This window comes from Kogia breviceps, chromosome 8 (genome assembly GCF_026419965.1).
Source record: "Kogia breviceps isolate mKogBre1 chromosome 8, mKogBre1 haplotype 1, whole genome shotgun sequence".
Classification (NCBI taxonomy): Eukaryota; Metazoa; Chordata; class Mammalia; order Artiodactyla; family Physeteridae; genus Kogia; species Kogia breviceps.
Window position 1 is genome coordinate 21,350,325 of NC_081317.1, and position 10,211 is coordinate 21,360,535.

The window sequence follows — 10,211 nt, forward strand, 5'->3', positions numbered from 1 at the left end:
ATGTTCCATGAAGATCCCTTTATCTATTTTCTTTCATTCCTATGTTTGTTCTAAGGACATAGGGTAACAGGAAAAACTCATTGGTTTTGTTGGAATAAATTGCCCACAGTTCAGTTAAGTAAGCACCTATATCCTTGTTCTAGGCCTAAAATTATGGAATTATCTAAGTCCTTGGTACTACAGAAAACAAGTGTCAAATTCTAACCTGTGAAGAGATTGTCTTTAACCAAATGAAAGCCAGTATTAGTTATATAAATGTTAGACAAAGTACATGTTAGGGCAACAGGCACTATGAGAGAAAGAAATTTCATAACGATGTATTTTTATAGTGGAATACTTTATACAAGTGAACACAATAAAGCTACATAAAACCTACAGGGAAGAATCTTACAGATGTGATGTTGAGCAAAGGAAGCCATACACAGAAGAATGTGTAATGTATAATTCTATTTACATCAAGTTCAGAAATAGGGTAGGGGTTACCTTTGGGAAGGAGGTAATTGAGAGCTTGAGGAGAGGTTTCTGGTTTGTGGTTAATGTTTTATTTCTTAACCTTTGTACCAGTTACCCAGGAGTGTTTACTTTCTGATAATTCATTGAGCTTGTACACTTAGGATTTGTGCATTTATCTGTGTATTATACTTCAATTAAAAGGGTTTTGAGGGCTTCCCTGGTGGCGCAGTGGTTGAGAATCCGCCTGCCGATGCAGGAGACACGGGTTCGTGCCCTGGTCCGGGAAGATCCCACATGCCGCGGAGCAACTAAGCCCGTGAGCCATGGCCGCTAGGCCTGCGTGTCTGGAGCCTGTGCTCCGCAACGGGAGAGGCCACAACAGTGAGAGGCCCGCATACCGCAAAAAAAAAAAAAAAAAAAGGGTTTTGAAAAATGATTATAATTGAGCAAGGAACTGTAAACCATTCTCCTAGCTTCTTAAATCAGCTGATTATTCTACTCAGTAAGTAAGGCCATGTTATAAAGTACTCAAGATACCATGCACTGAGTTTCATCTTGGCACTCTCCCACATATCTGTATATTGCATTTCTCTGACCGTGGCACGCCTATGGGAAAAATGTTTCTCTGACAAAACAAAAATCACACACCGTGTTTTCAAGTAAATTTTACCATTTTGAGTGGTTTTACACCCCACTAGCTTAAGAAAAGATTTCATTAGTACATTTTAGTTTTGTTTTTGCAAATATAAGCCTGATCTGGTAGGTTGTTTGATATCTAACCCCTTATGCATTTCCATCAAGAAAAGCCAGAAAAACCTACCTAGCTCTCTGGCATCCTATGAGGAGACTTTATACAAAAGGCTTAGCAAAACTTCTTGTCATTAAGATTCTTAGATATATACTAGTTAGTATAGTAGGATGGAGCCCCGTGTTCCCAATATGCAACTGCAACTAGTGGCAACTCTTGTTTCATCTACTCTTCATCCACTCCCTGGATTATTTTGAAACAAATCCTAGTCTTCATATAGTTTCATCTCTAAATATTTCAGTATTTATAAATCCATACATTGCAATTGTTGATACAGTCTTTTAATATATAGCTTTCCTTTCCATCCTTTTTTTCCCCTTGCAACTTATTTGTTGAAGAAATTGAACTATTTGTTTTGTGAAAAGTCTAACAATCTGGATTTCGCTGATAATGTCCCCATGATATTATTTCTTTAATAGATCTCCCCACCTCAAATTTTCTGTAAATTGGGAGCTGCTTCTTTCCTTACCTCCTGCCTGCCTCCCTCTTTTTTTGGCAAGAATATTTCATAGATGGCACTGGGCACTTATATAATGTGTCTTTTCTTGTGATGGTAGTAGCCATTGCTGATCATTGCATAGGTCAATTAATATTTAGGGATTGCAAAATGGCAAAGTTCTATCTTTTTGTGTGATTTATTTGGATTACTTCTATGTAATAAGAGAAACTTCCCAATATCAACTATTTGGTTACTCTGAGGTACAATCTCTATAGGAAAGACAAGATAAATGCTTGATTCTTCCACTTGCCTGTTTTTGAAATAATTACTTTGTTTCCTATCATGCTCCAAAAATTTGTTTACCTTGGTTTTTTTTAAACTTGTTTTTATGAACAATTTCAAACATTTTTAAAAGTAGAAAGACTAGCACAATGAAACTCATGTTCCTATCACCTAAATTATGCATTCATATTCAGTGTTTTATCTTCTATAACCATACTCATTCTGTCCTTCTACTTGGAAAATTATTGACTTAATTCATTTTACACAGTAAGTTTTCAAACTGATAAAAATTTGTATATAATATTTAAAATTTTCTGCCTTGGGACTTCCCTGGTGGTGCAGTGGTTAAGAATCCACCTGCCAGTGCAGGAGACACGGGTTCGAGCACTGGTCCAGGAAGATCCCATATGTCGCAGAGCAACTAAGCCCATGCCCCACAACTACTGAAGCCCGCGTGCCTAGAGCCTGTGCTCTGAAACAAGAGAAGCCACTGCAGTGAGAAGCCCACGCACTGCAATGAAGTGTGGCCCCAATCAACGCAACTAGAGAAAGCCTGCTTGCAACAATGAAGACCCAACGCCGCCATAAATAAATAAATAAATATCCTTCTTTAGAAAAAAATTTATGCCTAATTGGTAATTATAGCCATTTTTTTAATTGCTGGTTTTTTCTGCTGTGCCTTTTTTTTTTCTTCAGTCATCTTGCCAGAAGAATTTTTAAGAACCTGCTTTTCACTTGTTTTGATACCCCAAATAAGTTTATTTTTTAGTTCATTAATTTTTTTTTAAAATGCTGTCTTTGGATTTATTGATATGTTGTGGTTCTTCGGCAAAAGACTTTTGGTGTGGGCTTCCCTGGTGGCGCAGTGGTTGAGAGTCCGCCTGCCGCTGCAGGGGACACGGATTCATGCACCGGTCCGGGAAGATCCCACATGCCGCGGAGTGGCTGGGCCAATGAGCCACGGCCGCTGAGCCTGCGCGTCCGGATCCTGTGCTCTGGATCCTGTGCTCCGCAACGGGAGAGGCCACAACAGTGAGAGGCCCGCGTACCGCAAAAACAAACAAAAAAGACTTTTGGTGTGTTAATCATAGCTGTCTGCTTTGATTGCCTTGTTTATCCTAAGGATTTCCACTGCATATCTATCCTTTATGACAAAAACAATAAATATGGGCTTGAGAGTGAAATAAATCTAGGTAGGAATAAAAACTTACTTGAAAAAAAAAAATTTAGAATTGTCCCAATGATTCTCTCTCTCCCATACCTTTTATTCCTGTACTGCCTTTGTGTAGGCTGATTTGATAGACAAATAGGTTCACTGGAGGGTCCAAAGTAGTAAAAGTTATTCTAACCATGCCATCAAGTGTGTAAAACACTGATATGTCATTTCCTGCAGCATGATACTAGCTTACAAACTAATTCTAAAGAATTTACCTGATTCATTGACAACTAGTGTTTCTAAACATCTCTGAATATGGTGTGGTGGCTCTCAGTCCCAGATTTTCCAGAACAGGCATAGAATCTCTGTATTTTCAGATCATGCTTCCAGTTTTTTTTTTCAAAAATATAGTTCTTAGAGCTACAGAAACAACTATTAAATAGTGTGCTTGGCATGTGACAAGGCAGCTCACTTCTAGACTAATCTATAAATTCTCACAAAAAAAGGCAGAAAGGGGCTTCCCTGGTGGCGCAGCGGTTGAGAGTCCGCCTGCCGATGCAGGGGACGCGTGTTCGTGTCCTGGTCCTGGAAGATCCCACATGTCGCGGAGCGGCTGGACCCGTGAGCCATGACCGCTGCGCCTGCGCGCCCGGAGCCTGTGCTTCGCAGCGGGAGAGGCCACAACAGTGAGAGGCCCGCGTACTGGAAAAAAAAAAAAGGCAGAAAGATAAAAGAGATTACAGGGTTCTAATGATAACCCCTATTCACTAAGCAAGCATAGTCTCTCCTTAAATAAAACACTCCTGCAGAGACCAGTATACGGTAGATTATCTGTTAAATAAATAAAGGTTTGCATTTCCTTACAGCTGGTAGGAGCTTCTGGTGGAAACAGCCCCCCATTTTTTTCCCTTGGCGTCCCCATCCTTCACCCGTGAAGTAAAACTACTGAGACCATTATAGATAGAACCTTGGTGCTTCTGGTGACTTTGTAGACAGAAAACTGGTTATTATAGTCCAATACTTTGTCTGAACCAAGCTGCCAGCTGGTCATTGAAACACACAGGGAGCTGAGTGAATACTCACAGAAGGAGATGGGGGCCCTGCCTCAACCTACAAAAACACCTACTCTCCACCTCCACTTTAGGGCTTTGGGAATTTGGTGACAAACTCCAACAAAGTGTATGTATTCACAGATTTCTACCCTTACTGGAACTATTGCCTCTGAACTGTCCATTTTCAGGGTAGCCATAATTTGTTCCATCATGACCCCTAAAAGCATAGATTTCCCAGATATTGTCAATCCGAAGGAAGCCAAAATATTCCCTTGCATAATGTATTAGTTTGCTAGAGCTGCCATTACAAAGTACCACAAACTGGGTGGCTTAAACAGCAGACATTTATTTCCTCAAAGTTCTGGAAGTTAGATGTCTGAGATCAAAGTTGTTGGCAGGTTTGCTTTCTTCTCTGTGTGTATCCTAATCTCTTATAAGGACACCAGTCATACTGGATTAGGGCCCACCCATGTGACCTCATTCTACCTCAGTTACCTCTTTCAAGGCTCTGTCTCCAAATACAGTCACATTCTGAGGAACTGGGGGCTAGGACTTCAACAGAAGAATTTTGAGGGGACACAGTTTAGCCGATAGCACACATTTTTCCCTTAGGTGCTCATGACCCTGCTAAGACCCTTCAGGACCTTAGGAGCAAGACTCTGAGAAAAGCTGTCTGTCCTTTAATCTCATTGACTGGGGCCTGTGCTCTTCGTGCAGGAAAAAGAGAACTGAGATTGCAGATGTTTGAAAAGCAAAATTCTTAAATTGTTAAAAACATAAGTCTTATACCAAAGATAGCATGAGTTTAAGTTTTATTTAACTCATTAATGAAGGAGATGGCAGAATGACAGAGCTGGAGAGAAAAGAATTAGAAGAACTAGGTTTCATATAATTAGTGGGGAAAGGAATTCTGAAATGAGATTTCTAATTTAAATATAAAACCAGTTAATCTTCTGCAGGCAATTAAACCATATAACATTTGAGGTTCTCTTCCAGATACTTAAAAAAAAAACAAAACAAAACACCCTTAACAGTTTTCTACAAGTTAACCTCTAACATTATAGGATTGTTAGTCACCTAATCATCATTTGGTATTACTTCAGTTTTATTTTTCTTGCATGAATAAAGTCACCACAGAATCTAATACATATTGTCATTTATCCTGAGTCTCCTTGAACAACTTTGCCAGCCATGGACCTTAAAAGACGCAGTTCTAAAGATTGGCTTCTGGCATGACAGCATGAGGGGCTCTGCTGAGCTGCTCCCCAGTAAGATTGGTGAAACTTAAAAAAAAAAAAAAAGGGTTTAAGGACTCTGGAAATGGTCCTAAAGATAAACAGCACACAAAGAAACATGTATTCAAGAACTTCTACAAAAACTTAGTAAGAAAGGTCAGAGTCTATGGTATTTGAACCAAGATGGCTTCCTCTCTCCCTGGTCCCAGCTTCCAGGCAGACAGCTGCAGCCAAGAACATCTCGGGGCACGCAGAGGATTTTCTTCCTGGGAGCTGCAGAACAACAGCTTTTCTCATCTTACCTACAGCGATCTGTTGCTGAGACTAAGTCCCGAGTGTGGTCAAGAGGTGGGGGCTTTGTTCTTCCACCCAGCCCCTAATCATGGAGTGGAGGCTTGTTCTCAGATGGGGCATGTTGAGAATACTGGGGCCTGTCACTTTTGCCCCTGGCTACATCAGGACAGACTTTACATGTCCATTTAAGGAGACTTGACTTTATCTTGCACACAGTGGAGAACGATGAAAGTGCTTTAACTTGTATTGTCAATATGGCAGCCACTAGTCACATGTGGCTTATTGAGCACTTGAAATGTGGCTAGTCCAGGGCTTCCCGGGGCTTTCCAGGGCTTTCCAGGGCTTCCCAGGGCTTCCCTGGTGGCGCAGTGGTTGAGAGTCTGCCTGCCGATGCAGGGGACACGGGTTTGTGCCCCGGTCCGGGAAGATCCCACATGCCGCGGAGCAGCTGGCTCCGTGAGCCATGTCCGCTGAGCCTGCGTGTCCGGAGCCTGTGCTCCGCAACGGGAGAGGCTACAGCGGTGAGAGGCCCACGTACCGCAAAAAAAAAAAAAAGAAATGTGGCTAGTCCAAACTGAGAAGTGCTGTAAGTAGAATATAGACCCTAGATTTGAAGAGTTGGTGCAAAAGAAAGAATGTTAAATATTTTATTAATAATGTTTCATATTTATTACATGCTGAAATAATACTTTGGTATATTGTGTTAAATAAAATATATTGAAATTAATTTCATCTGTCTTTTAAAATGTGACTGCTAGTTGGGCTTCCCTGGTGGCGCAGTGGTTGAGAGTCCGCCTGCCGATCCAGGAACCACGGGTTCGTGCCCTGGTCCGGGAAGATCCCACATGCCGCGGAGCAACTAAGCCCGTGAGCCATGGCCGCTAGGCCTGTGCGTCCGGAGCCTGTGCTCCACAACGGGAGAGGCCACAACAGTGAGAGGCCCGCATACCGCAAAAAAAAAAAACAAAAAACAAAAAAAAACAAATAAAATGTGACTGCTAGAATGTTGTAAATTACATATGAGGTTCGAATTTGTGGCTTATAGTTATATTTCTATTGGACAGTGGTGCTTTAACTCACTGGATGAAGACAGAAGAAGGTCAAGAGCATGATTTCTGAATCCAGACTGTCTGGGTTCAGAAGAGCTGTGCAAAGATCCTGGGAAAATTTCTTAGTTTCTTAGTATATTAATTTGCTAAGGCTGCCATAACAAAATACAACAGGCTGGGTGGTTTAAATAACAGAACTGTATTTCCTTATAGTTCTGGAGGCTGGAAGTCCAATATCAAGTTGTCAGCAAATTTTGTTTCTTCGGAGGCCTCTCCCATTGCTTGCAGATGGCCATTTTCTTGCAGTGTCCTCACATGGCCTCTCCTCCGTGCTCATGCATCCCTGGTGCCTCTTCCTCTTGTAAGGACACCAGTCATATTGGATTAGGGCCCCATTCTTATGACTTCATTTAACCTTAATTACCTCCTAAAGGCTTATCTCCAAATATAGTCACATTGGAAGTTAGGGCTTCAACCTATGAATTTGGGGGGACACAATTCAGTCCATTACACTTGGTGTTTTGGTTGCCTATCTATAAAATGGGGATGATAATAATACCTTTCTTATAAAATTGTTGAGGAATAAATTAGTTACTATATATAAAGTACTTAGAACAGTGCCTGAAATATTAAATGTTATCCAAAAGCTATCTTTTTTTTTGTTTTTTTCAAAAGCTATCTATTATTGAACAGTCATTTGTTCATCCAGGTCCTCGGTCACATGATTGACCTTCCTCTTCCTGTAAGGAAATGATTCACACCCTCCAACTAAGCCAGAAATTTGAATTAAACAGGGTGCTGTCAACAAGGTGGAGCCTCTGCAGACAGCTATTTCTTATCCCTCTACCAGTGTCTTTTTTCAGCACTCTATTTTCCATTTACAGCAGTTTTTCTCAACTCTTCTTTATTCTCCTTTGATAAACATGCAAATCTCATGCTCCCCTTTAGGGTTATTAGAAAGTTTATAATAATGTAACCATCATAGCTAAAAACAAAGCAATAGCAGTTTTTGAGAACAAATGCATATTGGTCTTTTTAAAAAAATCCATGTTTTTTAACCTTATTAAGGTGGTTATCAATGTGAGCACTGAGTGTACAGTACAGCTCACCATAAAAGCTTTGCATCTTATGCAGTGTGGGAGACAAAGCATTTTCTAAGTCAAGTCTGCACCTACTTGGTTTGCATATCCAGAGGTGCAGACAAATCAGCAAGTGGAAAGTGCTGGAAGTGATACAACGGCACACAAATCGCTTCTCTTCTCTGTGATAAACTGGGAACTCTTCATCCCTAAATTCTCCAATATGCTTTTCTAAATGTTCTCTTATGTAACGGACTCAGACTTGTGTTCATTTCAACCCTTCTTGAGATTTTTCCTGGCAAAGGCTGAGTATCAGGAAGGAAGAGTTTTCCCCTGGAGTTTCCCAAAGGAAATTTGGGTCTACCCCTGACACAAGGAAAAGTTATCCTGAATTTATCCTGCAGCTGGACTGGAAGGGGTTGGAATTTGTTTTTCTTGGGAGCCAATCTCAAAATCCTTGTCCTTTAGAACATCATGAAGATGAGAAAATGAAAAGAGATTTCAATATCAACTTGAATCTAGAAATGGATTTTTGTTATAAATGCCTACAGGAAAAAGCAAGTTTGGCGTTTGACCCTTTATAGATTCAATGTCTTCGGGGCTTCAATTCTATATTCCAAGCAAAACAAGCTCAACTGCAAAGTTAGGCTTTTTCAAAAATTTTGCAAAAGTTAGCCTCGCCCTAAAGTAGGGTAATAGTTTCTAAATTTAGCCAAGTGAATATTTCTTTGGCCACCCACAAACTTCAGTATGGAACTGAAGAAATTTGTACAAATTTGGCCCCGTCATTCAGATATTCACAAAAAAGGCCAATAAACCAGTCGTTTTCTACCCACCCCGATTGCCTTGATGACGACCTGCCAGCGACTCTAAAACCTATCACACCCATTGTTTGTCCCTTTTTTCCTCTTTCCATCCTGTGACCAGGTTCTCATCCCCTCCTACCTCCCCAGAGATTTCACTCTATCCACCATCCATTATCTATATCCAGAGATTTCACTCTATCCACCATCCATTATCTATATCCATTGGCTCGTCTCTCCTGCTTCTTCCATCTCATCTGCTTCACTGCATTTTCCTGTCAGCCTTTTAAACATTCTCAACCCTCTCCAATCTTAAAACAAGGAAATAAAACCCCCGATGCTCCTTTGCCTACCATTCTACGTCTCATCTTCTCCTTCACAGCCAGACTCCCAAACAGAATGGTCTCTGCTTCTTCATCTTCCTATACTCATCTAAGCCCCCTCTCTTGTGCATGGAAAGGACTCAAAATCAGAATTTGCTTTAAAATAAAAACCTACACTACCCTTCAGAGAATACTGACTTTGTTTGCACAGATGGTACCAAACATGCAGTATAGATGTTTGCTGAGCGCCATCTTGGTCCCGCAGCTTGTTCTGAATGCTTTCTCATTCCATGTTCTCCACGGGCCTGTCACCCTAAAGTGTCACACTTGAATCTCTGTATTTTGTATTAGGAAAGTGAGTTTTTTAAAAATAGAAATATCTTCTATGTTTCCCCCCATTCTGAGAGTCTGACATGCTCCCTTCCCACCCCCTGGTTGATAATCACTGATCTAAAAAGAGTAAACATTTAAAGAAATAATAATTCCTTCTTTCTTCTAAGTAGACTATGGACCCAGACTTTCTGCACCAGTAGCAATGACATCCCCAGGAAGTATAGCTGATTAGAATGCAAACACTGCCTTGCAATTAGGGCTTCTGAATGCCAGGTGACCTTTACTCTCACAGTGGAAAGGTCATTGTCATGTTTCTCTTTTAATTTGTGACTGAGAGTGAATGTCATCACCCACCATCTCTTGCTCAGAAGAGATTACCAGCAACTATGTAAATAATGCAGCTACAAGTAATTCCATTTCCCAAGATTGCAGACCTTTAAAGGGAGGTGATCCTTTATTTAAGGAATAACAGAGATAAAACCTGGAGAGGTATAGTCCTTGGTGAAACCAAGGCGAATATGAACATACCTCCTGGCTCCAAACTCGGGAAATTATTGGCCATTCATTCAATACACGGTAAAGTACTCACTATGTGAGGTCCTGGGGGTCACAAGGTCGAATAAGACAAGGCTCCTTGCCCTGGTTAGAGGGAGAGAAATAACTAAGCAGGCATTTATTAAGCACTGTAAGAGAGTATTTATAAAACACCAGCGGAGCACAATGGAAGGGAAAGGAGCCAGAGTGAAGTCTGGGCAGGGTCTTGAATGATGTAATAGTCAAGAGAGTGTAGGTGATGCTGTGATAACAGATAAACCCTAAAAATTCACAGCTTCCAACAATAAATAAAAGTTCATTTCTACCAACCAGGCAACCATCCTCCATCCTGTAGTTATACCATCTAAAAC